The following is a 23,224-nucleotide window of genomic DNA, read 5'->3' as shown; positions in this document are numbered from 1 at the left end:
GAGCTGTGGGGAACATCATCTCAAAATGGCCAGTGAATCCGTCCGAGTGTAAGCAAGTTCGAAGTGTGAAACCAGAACCGTGGTTGCCCATTCTTTGTGGACTGCTTTACCAGGAAAATCAAGTTCAGGATCTTGTGTTTACTGAGATGATTGGCAGGCATTATCAGAGCAGCTGCCCCTGGAACATTTCTGAATTAAACCTATTGATTTTATGTAAGTGGCATATGGAAAACAATGTGTTGGTTTGGCTACCAAATTTAAAAAGTTCAGGGAACGCCCACATGGAGACAGTATACATGCTTCTAATGTGACAGCTCTCAGAGTGCCGGAGTCCAGCTCCTGCAGGTCCAGGGTTCCCCCAAAGGATGACGGTGCAGGCCAAAGAGAAAGTGGGAGAGCCTTGCGTTTTGTTCTGATCCCCAGACAAGCACCCCTGCCCATCTGGCAGGCATCTCCATCTTGTCTAGTTCTCAAGGTTTATTTATGGCAAAAGGTACAAGGACAAGAAAGGGCAGTAAATGATTTCCAATAGACAAGTTTTACAATTTTAGCCACAGGCATTCATGGTGTCATAGGTATTTTTACAAAACCTCAGGTCTAGCCTCAAGGAAGCATCCTTTAACCAAGAGGCAAACAGCATTCTTTAGTAAAGGTCAGTTTTTTATGAGTAAGGGTCATTAGGCAGTTTATAACTCTAAGAGAAAGTTCCCAGAGAAACAAGTTCTCAGGAGATATGCTTGCTCTCATAGTCCCAAAGATGATTGATACATTTATTTTATCGCAGTAGTGACTATCACAAAGGCTTTCAGGCCCAGAAGGTAGTCAGTTATCCGTATTGCTTAGGGGAAAATTATGTGTTGCATTAGGGTGTATCTAGTTTACTTACTTATCTTTTCCCTGACCAGGTGCAGTCACATCTCAGGGACAGGGCAATGGGACAGGCAACCCCTGACATTAGTCAGCAAAGTATTTTGAGGTTTGGTGTTCAAGCAGAAATGAAAATTTCAAGAGGGTTGATTTTGGGAGCTATTTGGGAGCAAGAGACTGTGCAAACTTGTCATACCCTCACCAGGAATTTTCACTCTACCAGTGAGTTCAAATAGCTCCCAACATCAGAGGGAAAACACTGTGGGGCCGGCCACTTCCCAGGGAGTCCTTGCTGGGTGTAGGCGTGTATAAAATCTCTGCTAATTATGTGGCGAAGTCAGGTTGCGGGTGGTGGCCTCACAGAATGCCTGCTTGGGGGATGTAAAAGTCAAGCCTCTTTCTCTTTCATGTAACAGAAATCTTCAAACTGGCTTAAACAAAAATAAATGAAGAATAGTAATTCTTATATATACATGATATGTATACATTACGTATGTATACATCAAGGTATGTATACATATATCCATACATACATTAGATCACATAAATAGAACAGGTGTTTTGCTCTGGGGATACAAGATTACCCCATGAAATCCAAGGATCAAGTGTTGGGGGCTTCAGGAGAGACTGGAATGCTTTTGGTCTGGGGCAGCTGTCCTGTCAAGTACCTCCTCTCTCGGACCCAGGCTCTTTGTCCCTGCTTCTCTCCACCTTCTCTTTTCTCTTCTCATTCTCTGTGGGTCAGCTCTGTCTGCTTCTCTGTGCAAGATTGCCTCACAACACAGAGTCATCTGTCCTCAGCTTCAGTAACCAAAAGACCTTGGCTCCATACTTCAAGTCCAAGTTCGGGGTCAGAGAATGTAACTGACCTAGCCCATGACAGGTCAGCAACCCCAGTTGTCAGCTCTGCCCTGGGAGGGGGAACAATTGGGCTGAATCTCATGATCCTGGGATAGTAACCTGAGTTGAAATCTGGGCACTTCTATTTTTGGGTATTTTAAAAGGTTAGACTTACATTTGTAAGATGATTAGTCACCTATTAACATAATGATCAGCTGGGTAAATTCAGAATACAGTAAAACCTTGCTCTGCGAGTATTCTGCAAGATGAGCAAACAGTTCTAATAAATTTCACCTTGATAAACAAGTGTCTGGCCATATGAGTAGTACATGATGTCGAATGTCACATGATCATAACTGAGTCAATGGTCCATAAAATTCACTCTGATATACAAGTGCTTTGGATGACAAGTATGTGCTTGGAATGAATTATACTTGCAAATCAAGGTATTACTGTATTTGCGTTTTATTTTAAAGTTGATTGCCCACACATGTAGGGTAAAATGTTCAGGAAGTGACCAACCCCCCCCCCCCCCCCCCCCCCCCCCCCCGCTCCACCACTCCTGGCCCAATCTGAATGGTCGTGGTGACCGTATATGTTAATATAACTTCTGAGTACTTCTTTTAAATTCTCTTACTTTTTATTTAAAATTATGTTAATAATGTATTTTAAACTACAAAAAACATAGATAATAATATGATACTAATGCCTCCCCCACATTTAATAAGGATGACTGTTGTCTAATAGCCTACCAAATGAGAAAATTGCCAAGTATTAATGTAGTGTATAAGTAATACATAAGATTAGAAATTATGCAAAGCTAGGCTGTATATTTCTTATGATCCATATACTTACTAAGACATAACTATACAAGGAGAAGGATACTCAATTACTTCTGAAGGGTCATTACCTATTGGAATTTGGAAGGGTGAAGTCAGAGGCTTCAACCATATCCATGGTGCTTTATTTTATTTTATTTTTTGAATTTTTAAAATTTATTTTTTTTATCTTTTTTTTAAAATTTTTTTTTAAAATTTATTTTTGATACAGAGAGAGACAGAGCATGAGAGGGGGAGGGGCAGAGAGAGAAGGAGACACAGAACCGGAAACAGGCTCCAGGCTCTGAGCTAGCTGTTAGCACAGAGCCTGATGCGGGGCTCGAATCCACGAACGTGAGATCTGACCTGAGCCAAAGCCGGAGGCCTAACCGACTGAGCCACCCAGGCGCCCCTAAAATTTATTTTTGAGAGACAGAGAGAGACAGCGTGAGCAGGGGAGGGTCAGAGAGAGAGGGAGACACAGAATCCGAAGCAGGCTCCAGGCTCTGAGCTAGCTGTCAGCACAGAGCCCGACGCGGGGCTCAAACCCACGAACTGTGAGATCATGACCTGAGCTGAAGCCGGACGCTCAACTGACTGAGCCACCCAGGCGCCTCCATGGCGCTTTATTTTAAAAAATCATTTAAAGCAAATATGGAAAATGTTAACAAATGTCGATTCTTGGAAGTTTTCAGGATAAGGGCTTTCACATTTCACTTTTTAAGTAGAAGCTATTTTACCTTAGAAATGTTTTTCCTTCCCCCAAGTTACATTTGTAATTAATAAAGGGGCATTACATGAAATGATCACAGGTAGATGTCCTTTGTAAACATATTTACTGTATGACTGTCACTTGAGTCAGAGAATGGAATAAGGGAAGAAAGGGAAATGTGCTTCACCTTGTGTTCCTCTGAGTTTTATTTTCATTGTCTGATGCTCTTCGGAAGGGCGATAGAGGCAGAATTCATCTCCACCACCGTCACCACCATACCTGGCATTTATTGCAAGCCTTATAATGTGTTGTCATTTTCCGAACACTTTACATGGGCTATTAGTTAGGATACAGTTTTGTTCACCAAAACAGAAACCTGAAATAACAGTGCCTTAAAGACAATATGATTTTATTTGTCACTCACATAATAGTCTGGACATATGTAATCCATGGCTGATATGATGGCTCCATGAAAGTCAAGGATCCAAGCTCCTTCTATCTTCTTGCTTTGCTATTCCTACAATATTGCCTTTATACTTATAGTCTATGATGGTTCTTGGCTCTCTCTCACTGGTTGTCAATCATTTTCCTTGGCCAGAAGTGAACCACATGAGCACATCTGGCTGCAAAGGAATCTGGGAAATGTAGTCTTTATCCTGTATAGCCATGTAAGATAGCTATAAATATTGGGGTTTCCATACCTATAGAATAAGAGGAGATGCACACTGGGGGAGCCATAAGAAATCTGTGCTGCAGTGGATAGTTTCTCTTTAACCTTACAACATTAGGAGTCAAGCCAAAATTGATTCATTGAACACTTGAGAAGAAGAGAGATTAGATTCTTTGCGAAAGGTCACACTGCTAGTACTGGTGAGTTGGGTGCGGCTGTAGTTTTGTTTCTTTCTATGTTTGCATCTAGTTTGCCGAGAAGTTCTAATACTAGGAACTGAGCGGGGAATTCTCAGCTTCCTTGGGACTGCCATGCCTTGCCAGTGTTTGCTTGATTTCATCACACCGTTTAAAACAATCATCCAGGAAGGAGTGTGTGTCCTGCACTTTAGAGTTGAAAGCAATCACACATTTAATTTTGTCCAAGGAATTTTGTGACATTTATTGAGCAATGGGTAGTACACTTGGGTGTTGCCCAATCAAACCCGGGAACATATACCAGGGAAATGCATTCTTTAATGTGATTCCAGTCATACCTGGCTTCTGGTTAGGTTAGAAAATGCACCTCTAATACCTTTCTAATAAGAAGGAAATGCCTTAGTAAAATATATGTTCTGATATTTTTTTGTGTGCCAATGTTAAGACTATGGACTCTTCTATACGTTAAATAAAAAAGTAGCACATTTTCCAGAAATGATTTTATTTGAAGGAGAAACAAGGAGCACTGAAACCATATGTTGATTTTTTACAACATCATCCAACTGGCAACGTCTTCCATGCGACAAAAAATTGGCAGGTGACCCCTTTCTTTCACCCAGATCACAATTTCCAAGAGCTGGCATGAGCCAAAAACAAAATTTCAAAGGGCAAACCTGGTTCTTGAAAGTTCACATCTGACATTATTCAAGCTTATGCTGGATCAGAAGAAAATACCCCAGAGAAGGCATGCACTCTCTCCGGTTGTAGATCTCTTCCTTCAGAAATGTTAAAAGGTAAAATCTTTGAGTGGTTCAGGACCAGCGTCAGGATGAGGATGAGCCAAGGATGGCATTCACTTCTGACAGCAAAATTCACTCCTGGCAGGTGTCAGAAAACTTAGTAATCAAGATAAATAATATTTTGATATGTTTTAGAAGTAAAAACAAATGAAAAAATTCATGATGAACACATATCAAAATTGTAAATGAAGACAGGTTGTTTGGGTTACCACAGTGCATTGCCATGTGATGGGATCAGCCATTTCCAATCAGCCCCATGTTCCTGGCCCCAAAGTCCTCAAATCCCACCAGGCAGGTTTACAAGGGTTGATGATGTATGATAACAGATTGGGCAATGAATACGGGGCTATATGTATGGTCATAATTTTTTATTATAGAGCTTTTACTAACTTTTCTCACTTCCTAGAAAATATTTTGGAGGATATAGGAGTACACATTTTCCCTTTGTCTCAGGCTCCAATATGGCCACAGTGCACTCTTCAGGACTTCTGGGAACGCAGCTCTTCATGCTAAGTGAGCTGTTGCCACAGGAGCCCTAAACTCTTGAGAGACCTAATGGTTCCTTTTCTGAGACCATTTGGCTAAACACATGACTGCTGTCCCTTTAATCACCATGCCGCTTAGCCTTTTACATTTACACTGGAGGGAAGTCTCTGCTTAGTTTGTCTGTCTGAATATGCATTAATACCATCTAACTTACGCTGGAAATCCCCTGATCCCTATCTCCCCAATTCTTCTCTAGATAAATTAAGTTCCGCTCTTTTCTCTCTACTGTTTTAATCCTGATTCCCATTTATAATTTTGTGTGTGGTATTTATTTCACACTTGTCTCTCCTGCTACTTTGCAGGCTCTGTGAGGGCAGGGAGCATGTCTTTTTGGCTAATTACTCAGCACTCAAAGACCTAACACAGTGTACGTATTATAGGGATTCATATAGACTTTTATTTTTAATGTTTGTTTGTTTGTTTGTTTATTTATTTATTTATTTATTTATTGAGAGAGACTTGGGAAGGGGCAGAGAGAAAGGGAAAGAGAGAATCCCAAGCAGGCTTTGTACTGTCAGTGCAGAGCCCAAAGTGGGGTTTAAACTCATGAACTGTGAGATCATGACCTGAGCTGAAATCAAGAGTTAAATGCTTAACTGACTGAGCTACCCAGGCGCCCCTCACACAGACTTCTTTTTTTTTTTTTTAATTTTTTTATGTCTTTATTTTGAGAGACAAAGACAGAGAGCAAGCTGGGGAGGGGCAGAGAGAGAGGGAGACAAAAAATCTGAAGCAGGCTCCAGCCTCTGACCTGTCAGCACAGAGCCCGACGCAGGGCTTGAACCCATGGACTGTGAGATCATGACCTGAACCGAAGTCGAATGCTTAACCGGCTGAGCCACCCAGGAGCTCCCAGACTTCTTAATAGATAAATGAATTTATGAGTGGTTGATCTGCCTTGTCCAATTCTAAATAAAGCTTCAGGTGCTTAATAAATGTTGTTGGTAATAATGCTGCAGGGTATTATTTTTTAAATTTTTATTAATTTTTATATTTTTTAAAGTTTATTTTGAGAGAGAGAGAGAGAGAGAACACAAGCGGGGGAGGGGCAGTGAGAGAGGAAGAGAGAGGATCTCAAGCAGGCTTTACTCTGTCAGTCATAGTTCGACTAGGGCTCAAATTCATGAGCCATGAGATCATGACTGGAGCTGAAATCAAGAGTGGGGTGCTTACCCGACTGAGCCACCCCGGTGCCCCCAGTGCTACAAGATTTAAAAAAAAAAAAATCAAGAATGCTTTTAAATGTCAAAGAAATAAATCTCTCTTTCCCTTTTTGAGTTAGGTTTTGAATAAGCCATATTTCTTCTACCTGACAACTACTCTTACATTTCATGTGATATTTTGCAATATCTGGAAGAGCAGTATTGCAAAGGCAGTTTGACCTGGTGGAAAGAGCATTGGATCAGGAATCAGGAGGCCTGGGTGTCAACTCTGAAAAAGAATAGGATGCCTTTGGGAGAACAGGCTGGGTTTCACCCCGAAAAGTCTAGCAGGCCTCATTCTCGTTCTCTTGTAGGTCCTTGGCCCTGGGTATGTTCCTAAAGCCCAAAGTCCCCCTGGTTTCTTTAGGTCTTCCCTCCCACTGGCTAAATCTGACCATGAATGCTTAGAGCAGAGACCTCTTCACACCAGAGCCCAGCTCCATCCACTACACTGTTGTGCAGCCAGCAAAGCCTCCATGCCTCAGGTCAGTGTCTTCTCTGAATGCCTCCTCTTTGAAGCTTCTGGATAGTATCAGAGGAATCTAGAAGCTACCTCCTTGAGGAGGCCAGTGGTTCCAAATGTTTAGCCAACTCAAGTCCTGCTTTTGCAGTAGGCACCAGACCAGGCAAGGAGTCCCTGTCTTCTAGGACTGTCTTCTGAGGATAGTGAAGGAAAGAGCCCCGCCATTGGTGTCCAACAGATTGACAATCTAGTCCCAGAATGACAATCACTAGCCTGGTCGTTTCCCTTTGAAACTGAGAATGTGGAAAGACAATAATAGTAATCCTCTATCACTCAGAACTCTTGGATACTCATGACAGACAACTAACTGAAATGGACTTAAAAATGGGTATAAATAACTGAAATAGCATAAAGGGGAACTGACCAGTGGGGCTCATCTGCTTAATTTCCTATAAGTCCCCAAAGGGTGGGATATAGCTAGATTTCACTGACAGATGGAACCAGGGTCTGCAACATTGTTGGGGCACTTCTTCCTGTTTCTGTTCTCTTCTTGTCTCTATGTGTGAAGATTGTAGTTCCTAGAGAGTGGTAGTTCTTCCATTGGTGGGAAACATGACTTCCTATTTCACAGCTTCTCTATCAGAGGGAGATTGTTTCTCTTCCCTGTTATCTCACTTGAAAAATCCTGGGAAGGACCTGATTGGCCTAGGTTGGATGGCATGCTGACCATTGGAGCGGTCAGCTTTGGCAAGGGTGGGTGCTTTACTGTGATTGACAAGTAGAAGCACATGTGGGAGTTGGTGGAGGAGTATTCCTTAATGAAAGGAGTTCCTTTTCCTAGCAAATGCAGAGATACCAGGCAGAATGAATAGTAGATGTCTACCACACAACCTTTCAGGGTTGTTTGTGATAGTTAGAGATAATGTATAGAAAACATGTGTAGTGAAATGATGATGATGACAGTGATGATGATGGCGGTGATGGTGATGATGATGGCAGTGATGATGGTGGTGATGGTGATGATGATGGCGGTGATGATGGTGATGATGATGATGATGATGATGATGATGGCGGTGATGGTGATGATGATGGTGGTGATGATGTTGGTGCTGGTGACGTTGATGATGGCGATGGGGATGAGAAGTAGTATCTCAGCATCTCTAGAGACTCAGGCTCCACACAGGAGCCACTATATCTCACAGAAAGAAGCACACTTTCTCCTTTCTTATTCTTTTGGCCTCAGGACAATCATCATAATAGATTCTCATGAAACCTTTTAGTCACAGATAAAGAGATAAGACCTAAAAAGGTTATGTTTGCTAAAGGACATATAGTTAGTTAGTGGTATAGCGAGGCCCAGACCCAACCCTCAAGGCTCCCAATCTACTCTACTTTCTGTATACTATGTGGTGACTAAGAGCGTTGGCCCTGAAGCTGGCCTGCCTGGCTTTAGAGCTCAGCCCCTCCTGTTGTGTGACATTGGGTAAGTTCCTTAACCTACTTCTCCGAGCCTTGGAGAGTCCCCTTTGCAGGGTTGTTATGAGGAATCAAGTGACTTAATATGAGCACATTGGCTATGATGATGATTCCATTCTCAGATACTACCACCTGGGTCTCCTGCCCTGGAGCTGGTCACCTCCTCCAAGTGTGTCTGGGGACATGCCAGGCATTGCAGTGGGGCTGCAGTCTGGTTCCACTGGACACTGGGGTTGGTGTGGGAGCAGCCATTCAAACCACCTCGGGCTCCGAGTAACAAATGAAGCCATCACCTCAATCTCTCTCTCCCTCTCTCTCTCTCTCTCTCTCTCTCTCTCTCTCTCTCTCTCTCTCCATCCATCCCAGTGGTCTCCTAAATAAATATTTCCCCAACAGAACAGTGCTTCGTGAACCACTGATGCTGCCAGGCTCCCACTGATTTCACCCGGGATGCCCAGCAAAACATCTAAAATCCCTGTGTTCTTTCCTCCTTTGAAAGAGTGCTTCGGCAGTGCCTGTGATTTCATGAATAGCACAGGCTTTGGAATCAGATAGGCCTGGGTTCAAATCCTGCCGCTGCCACTTGGTTAGCTATGGGACTTAGTCAAGGTGCTGGACCCTTTTTCATGTCTAAAATGAGAACAGTATCGATATCTACCTTGTAGAGCTGTTGAGAGGAATCTCTGGAGGGCAAGCCAAGTACTGAATACAGAGTGTGCTTGGTACATGACGGCCATCCTCAGTGTTAAGTGTCATGTGATATGTACGTGTTTGAGAGCACCCAAAATCACTGAATGAGTATAAAGCCTCATTTTTATTTTTTTTATTATTTTTTATGTTTTATTTATTTTTGAGAGAGAGAGAGACAGCATGAGCAGAGGATGGACAGAGAGAGAAGGGGACACAGAATTCAAAGACAGGCTCCAGGTTCTGAGCTAGCTGTCAGCACAGAGCTCCACGCGGGCCTTGAACCCACTAACCATGAGATCATGACCTGAGCTGAAGCTGGATGCCTAACCGACTGAGCCACCCAGGTGCCCCAGCCAGAGAACATTTTAGAGAGTTCCTTTATCCTCTTAGTAGTGGAAAGTGCTTTCTAATGTAATGAACAATATCATGAAATTTACTTGTATTGGTCAGCATCAACTAGATTAAGTGGTAGCAAACCAACCCTGGAAATCTCAGGGAAGCATAGAAAGGCTCGTTTTTTGGCCCCCCCCCTCCCCTGCTCTGGCCCCACTGCAGGTCTGATGGATCTCTAGGGTAGTTTCTGTCTGAGCGGGAGCCCAGGAACGGTATCTGCTTACATTGGGTGACCTCACCATAGAGTTCCCAGGTCACTGAGACAGAGAAAGGATGCGTGGGGAATGCACACTCCCTCGTAAATGTGACACAGCACTTGCATTCATGAGTCAGTGCGGAACCAGATCTCATGGACCCACCTAAATTTAAGGAGACTGGGAAGCATAGTTCTCCTAAGTACCCAGAAAAAAGAGAGAACAGAGTATGAAGGATCAAAAGTCCCTGCTCCTCGATTTTCCTTTTCAAATGCAGGGATCCTGGTCTTGGATCAGGGCTGCTTATGAGAAAAATCTGAAGGAGGTTTGAAAGTGCAAGTAGAAGGCAAGGTGGAGAGCCTGCCATGAAAAGGGAAAGTATTTTCTTAAGAATGCCAAGTACCTAACTACACAGAGCAAACTGAGTGAGGGTTGCTGGTGAGATGGCATGTAGGGGGCTGGGCTAGATAGGGAATGGGCATTAAGGAGGACACTTGTTGGGATGAGCACTGGGTGTTAAATGTAACTGATGAATCACTAAATTCTACTCCTGAAACCAATATTATAGTATATGTTAACTAACTTGGACTTGAAAAAAAAAAAAGAATGCAGAGTACCTCCCTTTCCTTGGTTCAGGTTTCCTTAACATAACAAGGGAATTAGGGAACCAAAACAGCTTGAGAATTGAGACAGTGGACGTGTGGAAAAGCAGTACCTCCCAAAAGTCAGCGACCCCGTTCACCATCTTTACATCCTCTTCCCTCATTCTGAAAGCACACTGCCATGTGCCACCTTCTTCATTCTCTCGGTGTGAGTATTACTGACTTAAGTTTTTTCTTTTAGTAACTTACTTTTCCTAATATAAAAGGAACTTTATATTTCTGTCTTAGTGAAAATCCAGTATCATTTACCACAGATAGAAGGTTCCATAAGAACAAATACAATGTCAATAAAATGGAGAGTTCTGAACCTGAGGTTTGCTCTCCCAGTTACGAAGAGAGACTAACAAATCTTGGAATGGTGAACAAGACAAGCCAGCTCTGAACTGGAACTACTTTCATGGAATCGGACAGATTGAAAGAGAATTATCAAGGAAGAGGCCAATAGCTCAGAAGGGGATGCCGTGTCCCGATGCCTGGGTTCTAATTCCAGGGCCACATCACTTACTAGCTGTGTGACCTTCGTGCCTCAGTTTCCTCATCTGGAGATCTGAGGATAATAATATTACCTACTTCATATACATGAGATGCCCATAACAGTGCCTGGAAGATAAGAAGGGCTATAAAATAAGTGGTAGCAATTTTTAGTATTATTTCTTACAGTGGGATGTCTTTTTTTATTTTTATAATATTTTTTTAACATTTATTTATTTTTGAGAGACAGAGAGAGATAGATCATGAGAAGAAAGGGGCAAAGAGAGAGGGACACACAGAATCGGAAGCAGGCTTTAGGCTCTGAGCTGTCAGCACAGAGCCCCACACGGGGCTCGAACCCACAAACTGTGAGATCATAATCTGAGTCAAAGTTGGACACTCAACCACTGAGCCACCCAGGTGCCCCTGGGATGTCTTGTTTAATGTTGGCTCCTCTACCTCCTAAAATCTCCTGAACCACATTAAATGATCTCTCATTCCCTCGTGAGACGCATCCCAGTCCTGGAGAAATATCCATTGAATGGAACCAGCGGAGGCTCCGCAAACTGTCAACCCCGAACCACAAGCCTTTTGGCTCAATTGGCGACCCTATAGCAGATTACAAACTTCCTTAAATCTCAATTTCCTAGGTAAGGATGAAAATACCTACCTCCTAGCAGATGTGAGAAGGTCAAACAGGTAAAATAGAACCTATCCAAATGTGAGACCTAAAAAGGAGACTGACTATAGGTCTGCTTTAAACAGTAATTCCTAACTGTCTCTGAGGGATTTGCAGAAGGCCCCGGTAGAATCTTCAAACGTGTTGCCCACTGTGTTATAGTAATTTGAAAATAGGCATATGTGTGTTAAAGCAGTAGTTCTCAGAATCAAGCAGAACTCAGACTCACATGGAGTGACTCATCTCAGATCGCATGGGACTTTCCCATTTTAGCCCCTCATTCTGGGATGCTCCTCAGTCCTGGGCAAACCTGCATGGTTAGGCACTCTGCCTGGAGAGTCATTTAAACCCGGATTCCTGGGCCCCCACCTCCAGAGATTCTGGTGCTGCAGGCCTGGAGTGGGATGGGGCCTGAAGATTTGCGTTTCAAACCAAGCTCCCAGGCTCTGCTGTGAGTGTGAGGACCACACTTAGAGAAGCTGTCTTAGCGCCCTTTATCCTACTAATGCCTATACTCGGTGTTCTGTTTCTAAAAGTCGAGAATTGCTCAACTTTTATAGCTTCACAGATGTCTTCACAGCTCTGTGAGGTTGGTGTTTTTTCTCCATTTAATAGGCAAAAAACCTAAGGCTTAGCAACGGTTTAGTAATTTGCTTGACGTCATATAACTTGGAAGTGACTCAAACCCGGATCTGACACAGAAACAGGTTTTCTCAATCCTACCCCCTTAAGCCACGGACTTCTGTGCTCAGCTCCCTTACTTTGGAATGAATTCTCTTTACGAGAGTACACGAGTGCCCTAGAGGAGTGGGTTTCTGGCCAGTCATTACCATAGTTCTGCAGTGGACACAGCAGATAAATACACACACACACACACACACACACACACACTTTTTATAAAAACGTTTATTTTGAGAGAGAAAGCACAAGTGGGGGAGGGGGAGAGAGAGAGAGAGAGAGAGAGAGAGAGAGAGAAAAAGAGAATCCCAAGCAGGCTCTGCACGGTCAGCACAGAGCCAGATGCAGGGCTTGAACTCATGAATCAGGAGATCATGACTTAAGCTGAAGTCAGATACTTCACCGACTGAGTCACCCAGATGCTCCTATATATAATCCTTTCTAACTAGGAAACAAATCATCCAGATGTGATTTTGCTTTGCAGAGTGCATTATTTCAACAAATGTTGCACCATCTGATAGATAACAGAAACTGGAGCTACATTATCACTTACCCAAAAAAAATTTTTTTTTAAATCCTCTTTCATTACAATGTATTATTGGCTGATTCGAGACTATTTGATCATGAAATCAATTTGATCAAGGAAGTCATATTTCATTGATTCTTTGTTTCAGCACAGTTTACTTGATTTCTGTAGTCCCCAAAATGCGCCATGGCTAAATGAACATAGGAATGAACCAAATCTAATATTTTGTTGAATTTTTTTAAAAAAGATCATTATGTAAGCTTGATAAAATTTGCTTTGGTGCTCAGTTTATATTGATTGCACTCCTTTTTCATTTCCCACAATGGAGCCTAGTTCAGTTTGCTTCCCTATGTTCCTTACAGCTCATGTCTCTGCTCAGAGAACTCGCTAGTTTGCTCTCTGCCCCTATTGCTCGGCTGTGCCTTTGACTCAATGCCCAGTCAGGCTTGTCATTTCTGGCTTCATGTGGCTCCAGTAAATGATGTTCTTTGATCTCAAGAGATGCTAGAAGGGCCCTGGGAGTGATATCTACCTCATGGGATTGTCGTGAAGTCCAACAAGGGGAGGCATCTAAAGTGTGGAGAGGGGCGCCTGGCATGGGTCAGCGCTCAACCACCAACTGTCCGTTTGACATTCAGAGAAGTTCCCAGTCTTCTTCCCTTCTCACTACCTCCCAAGCCAGCCTCCGTGGGCGTGCTTCCCCTAATCTAGGTTGAACCTTCCCAGGGTACCACGTACCTCTCCTTTGTAGCACCAATCACAGCACCATTATACTTATTTTCAGCGATGATATTATGGCTGGCTGTCTCTCCGCCAGACTACAAACACTGTATCTCTGTTGGCCTCACAGATTTGCCTTCAGCGTTGAAGGCTTTTAGTGTCTCCGCTACCAGAAGGGTGGCCCTCAGCTGCCAGCCCCACTGGCCTGGCCCCAGCTGAAGAGAAGCCGCCCCACCAAGACCACAGCCCCTTTTAGAGATTGATCTACATGGCGGTATGTAGGCGTGGCCTTTCTCACTCATCTGAGGCCAGCTCTGAAAGGTCATTCCATCTTTAGAATCCTTTGTAGGGCTGGCCCACACTTCTCTTGAGACTGTTTCAGATTTTGACTGTGTCTCCTGCACATTCCTGTTTACTTCCCTTTCTTTCATGGATGTTAATCCTAAAAGCGTTCTCTGATACAATTTACACATTCTAATCTCTGTCTCAGAGTTGGCTTTGGGGAACGCAGGTTGCACTTCTGTACTATCAGTAATGGGAGGAATTACACTGTTGTTGCCAATTCTGTTTATTCTCAGAGCCTATCACAGTCCCTGGTACCAGTAGGATCCCAGTAAACGTATGTGGAATGAATGACAATATCATTAGTAATTTCTGCTTTATGCTCCGCCGCCTCTTCTTTCTTCGAAGGGAATCGAATCTAAAGGAATTTCATGAGTTTCTATCCGGGGATCTATTTTGCTTCTTCTCTTTCCCCTTCCTTTCTCTTTCCAGTCCCCTTTCCTCCCACCCATCCCCTTTCTAAAATCTCTGCCTAGTGACGATGCTCTTAGTTGTCACCGAGGAGGGAGGAGAAAGCTTTGGGAAAGCAGCTGAGAGATAATGATGGAAAGAGCTAAATCAGTTTAGAGGCCAATTTAGTAACTTCAGCCTTTCTACCCGGAGCCTGTGCAGAGCCCTGTGAAAAAGGGTAATGCCAAGGAGCAGAGGAAATCAATATCCGAAGGCTCTGCTAATTGCATGGCTGTCAGAAGGTATTTTCTCATTTTGAATGAGAAGAAAGAGCCTTTTAAAACAACAAAGCTTTTGCATAAGGAGAAAAAAATGGGAACTCCTATTTTCGTCCACATGAAAAATGGCCTCTTTGTTATTAATCTTTCGTCTTCATGGAAAGCCTGGGCAGCGATGCTTTATTTTCTGCCACCCGGTATTTAGTTTGGTTTTGCTTTCAGCTTTTTCCACCCCATTTAGACAAAGCGCTGGATTCAAGTTCGAAGGCTGGGTTTGAGAGCCAGGTCTGCTGCAGTGGTCGCCGTGTGGTGGCTCTGGCCTGTGTCCCTTGTCTGCAGAATGGACATTTGCTAGCTCGCTCACAGAACCGGGCATTGAGAAGCTCAGGTGAGACAATGAATGTGAACCAGATGTGAAGATGGGATGACTCTAAGGAGCAATTGTCACTGTCACTGTCATTTAATCTTGAGGGAACCAGAGCTTGTAAGTTGAAGCTAGTACAAAAGAAAAAAAATAGAATGCACTTCAAAGCCAAATATAAGTTTTTAAGCAACATTATTCCTCACTTTACATGATGTTTGCTAACCCCATGGTTAGCCCACATGATTATGAATTGACTGCACTGAGAGTGTAAACTCGCTGTTTGTCACTTATTCATTATTTCATGACAGAATTGGGAAGCTGCCTATTCTCCAGACCAGGGTTTGGGGTTGATCAGGTACATGGGATTTTTACAGATCAGTTAGAAATTTTCCTGATTTCTCTCCTGTCCAGAGAAGCACTGGTGTTCAGACATACTTCTGCTTTTTCTCCAGATACACGATGCTCCGAGGATTTCTGCCATTAGGAATAATCTCCTGCCCTCAAGCCTGGGCATGCAGGGACCCTGCATGATTTCCTTTGTGTAGAGCAAGTTTCTGTAGCAAATGGAACCTTCTCCCTTTTACAGAAGGCAGACCAATGAGATTCTTTGAGCAACCAGCAGAGGGTCCCAGGTCTGCCCCTTAAATGCTGATGGATTATAAAATACTTATTGTATCTGTGGCTTGCAGAAATCTCAAGTTATTTTGCAGTCAGATGTGAGGTCTGGGGAGTGGAGTGTGGTCAGATTTTCCGCAGAGATTTATAGATCACCTATAACCATTTGGGGAATAGGACTGGGCTTTTTAAGTCTTCATTTCAGGTGGAGGAATTTTTCTGAAAGGTGAACTTTATGTTCTGTGTGGACAAAGGTGAAGTGTGAATAAACAGACATACACAACATGAAAATTACAAAAGCAAGTGGACAGATAACACACAGGAAGTCCCTTTACCATCAGGATGGCATGATTGTAGACTCCTTGAAGACTCTATGGTCTTCCGTCTCTTATCCATATCATACCATTAGATCCTTTGTAAATGTGACATTATGTTATATGTAAATGTGTACATTATATGTAAATATGATGTTGTATCCTGCTGACATCCATCAGTGGCTCCCAGGTGCTTCCATGATAACATTCAGTCCCCTTGGTTTGGTCTTTCATTTTCCATACAGTCAGGCCCAGCCTCCCCTCTTGCCATGGCCCCAAATGGATTCCACAAGATAGGTCCTCAAAACGAATGGCAGTGTCCTGAGTATAGCCGATGAGGTACATTTGAGGATGCTCTTTCTCTGCTTCTCCCATCATGCTAACTTCTCTCTTTCCAGGCCCTGTTTAGGATCCCCATCTTAGGGACAATGACTCTGACTATCCCCTTATCTCTTAATGCCCTAAACCCTGTCTCCCACTGCTTAGGTGCCCATCTGAGCTGCCTTATCATGCTGCCATAGCCCTTGACATTCTAGATCATTAATCAGTGGCTTACGTGTTTATGCCTGGCTCAAGACTATTGTCTTAGAGACAGGGGCTGTATCTTGTTCACTGTGCATTCCCAGGGCCTGTACAGTGCTTGGGATCTAGGATGTGCATAATAATTACTGGTTGATTTAATCATTTAATGAGTGGCTAGTTCAGATGTTGTCTCCCTTCCTCTCCAGCGGCACCAGCCTCTTGCTTGCTTCTTTAAGGGTCACGGGGCAGGAATCCTGCAGAGTAGATGGGTAAGGTTTGCATCTTTGGTGGGATTTATCTTTTCAACAGGCTTATCGTATACACAGGTATGTCTTTATTTCCCCCCATTTTAAGTGGATTAAGGAGTTATCTTCTGAGAGATGAAAATACGACATGGAATTCTCCTGAGAAATTAGGTAGAATTATAGAATGTTGGAGTAGAAGGACCTTAGAGGTTATAGGGCTCATCCTTCTCATTTTTCAGGTGAGAAACCAGGCCCAGGGGTAGAAAGATTTGTTAAGCTTTCATGGTCAATTAATAGCTAAAGACATCTGTGCTTTCACCTAACTCGATCCCTTTGGAGGAACCAGCCCTTCCCACTCTCAGCCATAGCATTCTGAGCGGTGCCGGGTTTACTCCCAAATCCAGGATGAGCGTGTGAACTGGGTGTGGTCAGTCAACGCATCGAGACCTGTGTTCCCAGGAGGCCAATGGAAAGTGATGAGACTTGATTTCAGAACATTGGAAAAGAAAAGTTCATGTGCTCCATTGGGGTTGCTGAGAAGATAGGACCAACCATTGGCAGCCATCCTGTCACCATGAGTGGAGAGCCAAGGAGAGCAGTGCCAAGAGATGAAAAGAGTGAGTCTGTCCTAATGCCATCTTTGGAGACCCTGATACAGCGGTATCTGATCCCTGATTCCTGTGGGAACTCATTAATTACTATGTATATGTGGGGTTTTTTGTTTGTTTGTTTGTTTTTTGCTTAAGTTGAATTCTGTCCCTTTCAACCAGCTAATCTAATATAATGTTAGAACTAGAACCAGGCTTCTTTACTCCCCAATGGAGTGCTTTTCCCATCAAAGCACACTGGGCATCCCTCCCATTAACCTGATGCCACCCATCATCTCATAATAGGTGGATTTGGGAGGGAATGGGAGACAACAGGGCTACATTTTGACGGGTAGCGAATGTGTCTCCAGTGAGAAGTCACTGGGGTAACAGGAGGTGTTAGGACCAGAGTGAAAAAGAGAGGAGCTCAATACCATATATTTCTTGCTTTCCTATTTTGACATGGTGTGGAGAGGGGGCACTTGAGGAGGGGTGTAGAAGTGGGGGTGTATGTGTGACCAGAAGCAGATTCAGCCAGGCTTTTCTTCTAGATTAATGAAAAGGCCTTTTGGTCTGGACCTGGGAAAGTTGTTGGGGTACAGACTGGAAAGGTGAGGACAAAAGTCAAAACATCACTATTTTACCCTTAACATCTCATGACTCCCCTAAGTGTTAGAAACTGTGCCACAGAACAGCCACAACAAGGGGACATTCTCTGTGCCCAGCACCACTGATAGGGCTGTGCTGGGCCATGTCTGTTGTTACAGGCAAGATACGCTAGTGAGATGGCCTCCTGCCTTGGGGATAATTTGGTTTCTGGTCTCTGAGGTCACATCTTCACCACAATGCCCAGGATGCAGGAACTAAAATGGAGGCTTGGTCCGTGGTGGGAACCCCATACTGCCCCCGCACACTAGGATGGAGTTTTTAGAGGTCAACTTCATCCATCTAAAGTAACTCTCTTCTCTCTATTCATATAAAGTTCAAAAATAAGCAAAAGCAAGTTACATTGCTAGAAAGCAAGACGATGGCTACCATTGGGGGGCGTGAGTCCGGAGGGTCTTGGAGAGGGCCTTGGTGAGAGCATGAGACAGTTTTCTGGAGTGTTGCGTTCTTCAACTATGTGCTGGTTATCTGGAAATGTTCTTTTGTGAAAATCTCTTTACCTATGTACTTTTCTCTGTATGTTGTATTTCAATAAAAACATTACACTGTGTTAAATGCTGGTCATTGTAGGCAGTCAAATGAGGCCGCTGAAATTATGTGATGATACTCTTGTAAGGTGGACATACAAATGGTCCAGAATATGTTCATACAAATTTGAAAGTATATAATAAAAATGAAAATACAAATAAAAAAAGTATCATAGTATGCTCACCGTCTTCCATGGGTCCAGGATGCTGGTTGGGAAAAACTGAAGTTATGGTACCTCAGAATCACAGTGTAAATGGATCTCAGAACCATTCACATCTCTCCACCTTGACTGCCATCACTCTTTTTTTTGAGTTTATCTATTTATTTTGAGAGAGAGAGAGCAGAGATGGGGAGAGAGAGAGGGAGAGAGAGAGAAAGAGAAAGAGAATCCCAAACAGACTCTACACTGTCCGCGCAGAGCCCACCACAGGGCTCCAACTCATGAACCATGAAATCATGACCTGAGTCAAAATCAAGAGTCAGACGCTTAACCGACTGAGCCACCCAGGCGCCCTGATTGCACCCACTCTTGTTCACACCACCAACAACTTTAGGCTGGACTGTGGCAATAACCTCTTGCTGATGTATAATCCACTGTCCACACAGGAGAAGACTGTAGACTTCGAAAACAGCTCAGATAACTCCCCTACTGGAAGACCTTCAAAGAACTCCTAGAAGTCTTTTTTTTCCTCACTGCCTTTGATCAGGTCTTTATCCAAAATTAGCTGTCTTACGGGATAAACAAATTTAACTCTGTCTGCAGCAGGCTTCTTTCCTTCCGAGGTGGGCTTCTCTCGTGCGGCTTCTTCTCAGCTGCTGGGATACTGCAGCCTTTTTCCTGCCAAAGTTTCTTCTGCTTTTTTGCAGCAGTAGCCTTCTTTCCTTTCTCCTCTGCCACAGGCCTCTTGCCTGGATCCCTCTTCTCTGATTTGGCTTCTAAGGCTGCTGCTGCTTTGTCCATCTGGAGTCTGATTCTTGGCCTGGCGATCAATGACGTTCTGGGGCACGGTCTTTGTATATGAGGCTAGCTTCAAACATGATTCTTCAGGACTCTGCGGTGAATCTTCTTCCATGGTGCTCAGAGGGCTCTTTGGATCTCTGGGCTTTTCGAGATTCAGCTAAGGTCTGTGTTAAGCATCTTGTGCATGGGAAGCTTGTAGTTACCCCTGAGGGAGGCAGCCTTACGCCAAGTGCCATACAGATGGTCTAACTTGCGGGGAGCACTTCCAGCCCAAATGCAGAAACGTCCCACATGCCCACCAGAAGCAAGCTGCCCGATGTTCAGTTTACTTACATCAAGTAAGGTAAATCCAGGATGTTTGTGGGGACTGCGTTGTCCTCATTGGAGACAATACAGGGTCCCCTGCACTGGCTACAACAGTTTCTCATTTTGCCCCTTGCCGGCTCTCATCTGCTGACAGGCGTCGACCTTTTTGATATCATTCCAGGCTCTAAGTCTCTTCAGAAGCAAAACAGCCGCTGTGGTCTTCTTGTAACCTTCAAGTTATCTTCAACCACCAAAGGAAGGTCAAGAACTTCCTCAATATGATGACCTTTTTTATTTGTTTGTTTATTTATTTATTTTAATGTTTTATTTATTTTTGATACACAGAGAGACAGAGCATGAGAGGGGGTGGGGCAGAGAGAGAGGGAGACACAGAATCTGAAGACAGGCTCCAGGCTCTGAGCTAGCTGTCAGCACAGAGCACGATGCGGGGCTTGAACCCATGAACATGATATCATGACCTGACCAGAGATCAAGAACCAGATGCTTAACCAGCCCAGCCACCCTGGGGCCCCAGGCTATGGCCTTCAGATGTGACGGGCGCTGGTAAGGTGAGGCGGTGGGGGCAGAGCAGATGACATACCAACTCTGTGTGTTCACTCTGCGGCGCCACCGGTGCCAGGTTTCAGTTGGTGCGAACATGCGGCCCCCACAACACACATTTCCAAAGCCCGCTCCCCCCGCCCCCCCCCCTCGGCCAGAACGGTGGGTCCCACTGCCTTGAACCCTGGGAATTGGAGCCGCGGCTCTGTAGCACCCCAAGACTCAGCACCGCTTGGATGCCCTGCTAGCTCACTGATGGCATAGGGCTGTCGGCTGCTTTTGCAGTTCGAATTGGAGGCTTGAACACGGCAGACAGTGGAACATTTTTGCCAGACGATTCCCCCTTTTTGGAGTATACGGATCTCAATGGACAAGAACATGCCATCGTGGGAAGGAGAAAGGGCCCCGCTCCTCCCAACCCTGCCGCGCCTACAGGAACAGCAAGAATTCCCCATAGTCTTAAAGCCCATATCCCGGCTCTCTCCACAGTGACTGGTGCCTTTGGTTTCCCTGATCATCGTCCCACCACTGTCCCCCGCCTCACCCCTGTCCAGCCTTCCTGGCCCCTTGTCGCCCTTCCAGCACTCATGCGTGTTCTAGCCCCAAAGCTCTGACACAGAAAGGCGCATGTGCCTGAAGAGGAGTCTCCCAGGCCCTCGGGTTGCCGATTCCCCCTCAGACCTTTACATCACAGCTCAGATGTCACCCCCTCAAGTAGCCTCTCTGGGCCACTCTTCAGTCACATCACCTTACTTTTATTTTCTTTATGGTACCCGCGGCTCTCTTGTCTATGCAGTTGTTTACCAGAATGTGCACTTCAGGAGGGCAAGGGCTCATCTGCCTTCTTCATCATTTATATCAGTCAGTGTCCCCATGAGCAGTGGGCAGCACACTCCAAAGGGTGTAACCGAAAGGAATTTAACAAAGGGACCATGTATGGAAATGTGCGCAGGGCTAAGGGACCCAGCGTGCCTCCCAGGGAAGGCCGTCCCCGTCCCTAGGCTTGGAGGAGCAAGGCGAGGGGCTCTCTTTTCCTTTCTTTATCTGTTAAAATGGAAACTATTACTCTATCTCTGTATGAGGTGCTTGCAAGATGTGGTGGCACATGTGCACTGGATTGCTAACGCCCTCAGAATAATTCCTGGGACGCAGGAAGTGCCATGTGAGTGTTTGCTATTATTATTACTGATCTGATTTTCAGCTCATTTAATTTAGTTCCTACAACTCTCTGAGGTAGAGCAGGGGTTGAAAACTGTCTATGGGCTGAACTTGGCTCCCCAATGTGTTTTGCTTGGCTTGCACATATTTCTTTAAAATGAGCCAATATTTAAAAATCTGGACTTTTAAAGAAAAATCTGAATTCCTGGCTCGTCTTAAAAACTCCTCCTCTGGCAGCAGCCAGCAGGAGCTCCATGCTGCCCGTGTCCTCGGAGGAGGAGTGAGTAGACGCAGCACCGCCAAACAGTGGGTTGATGCAGTGGTGAAATAGAGATACCCGACTACTAGTTGCTTCAGGTGAGGATTTAAACCTCAGTTAGGCCCGAGGTGGGGTGGGTCCAAGGTTAATACAGTGGCACAAAAACGTCAAGGTGCTCCCTCAGTGGCGATGTCTTCTGTCTTTCTTCTCTTGTATCTTCAAGCATGTCAGCCGTGGTGTTCCTCTTCTTTTCTTGCGATGCTCCAAAGGCTCACGTGACCATGCAAAAACACACGTGTCCAGAAGAGGAGAGCACACCCTTCCACTGGTTTCTTTTTCTTTTGAAGGAAAATCTTAAAAAACAAGCAAACAAAACCGAAAAACCCTAGCTGACTTCCCCCTGAGCTCACAAGTGGCCAGGACTGGATCATATTACCAGTATCCTGGTGGCAAGCGGGCCGAGAAGCATGTCCCGCACTTCCCGCTGTTCTAGGTGAGACGACAGGGGCTGCCTACAGGAAGTGTAAGGATGCAGATCTGATTCGGGTTTCCCATCTGACCTTGAAGGCCAGCTAACACCATTAACATTTCTGGGGGCGGGCCTAAAGATGGAGGTTAAGACTAGTCACGCCCTACCTGAGGGTTCTGGGTCCACTCTGTAATTGGCTAAAGCTACTGTCAATGATGTGATGCTATATTGATTGGCCCGCTGTACCTGTGTCACAATTTCCTGTAACTCCCCTTCCCAAACTCATAAAAGGCCCTGCCCTGCCATGTTCGGGGCTCGCTCCACGTGGATCCACTGTGTTGTTGAAGTCTGTGAGCCCGAGTTTAGGCTGGCTGGGCCTAAATTCGTAATAAAGCCCTTTGCTTTTGCACGCGTGCTTCGGCCTCCCTGGCAGTCTCTGGTTTTGGGGGGCGATATTAAAATCTGGGTACAACAGAAGGAAACCAGGGTGGAGTGTAGGCTACAAGAATGCCAAGTTCAGCTCACCTGGTAACTGCTCAAGGGCACGTGTCCAGCTCCCACTCCTTCGCTACCTGGGCAGTTGCATTTATGATTCTGGAGGAGGGCTGTTTTCCCCATTTTACAGATCAACTGAAGCTCATGAGAGAATACATAATTTGCCCAAAGTGATACAACAAATACATGCTTCGAAGACTGCTTGCCACATGATAAGCACTTCAACAAGTAACAGCTACTAATTTTCTGTTTTGTGGTGGTGGTGGGGGGGGTTGAGGTATGATTAATTTAAGCAAGTTTTGTTTTTTTTTGTTTTTCTTTGTTTTGTTTTTATAATCACTTTGAGTTCTTTAGAAAGAAGCCCTAAAGAGATTGAAAGTGGCATGATAACTTTACTGTTTAGAGTTTGAAATTCAATTAAGATATTTACTCCTGCCTAGATAATCAACAGCACCAAGCCATATTTATTGTGTCTCCAGGTACACATATGAGGTGCCACTTCAGATACTATTTGGGGTTGCGGGGGGGGCCTGGGCGGCTCAGTTGGTTAAGTGTCCAAC

At 44.5% G+C, this 23,224-nt stretch overlaps 1 pseudogene; it reads right to left on the bottom strand.

The window, feature by feature from the left end:
- Nucleotides 1-19,126: 19,126 nt before the first annotated feature.
- Nucleotides 19,127-20,668, bottom strand: LOC115305105 (annotated as a pseudogene).
- Between the last annotated feature and the right edge of the window lie 2,556 nt (nucleotides 20,669-23,224).

This window comes from Suricata suricatta, chromosome 10, assembly GCF_006229205.1.
Source record: "Suricata suricatta isolate VVHF042 chromosome 10, meerkat_22Aug2017_6uvM2_HiC, whole genome shotgun sequence".
In the NCBI taxonomy this organism is placed as follows: Eukaryota; Metazoa; Chordata; class Mammalia; order Carnivora; family Herpestidae; genus Suricata; species Suricata suricatta.
The sequence above is the reverse complement of the archived record's forward strand: the minus strand, read 5'-3'. Positions and strand labels throughout refer to the sequence as shown.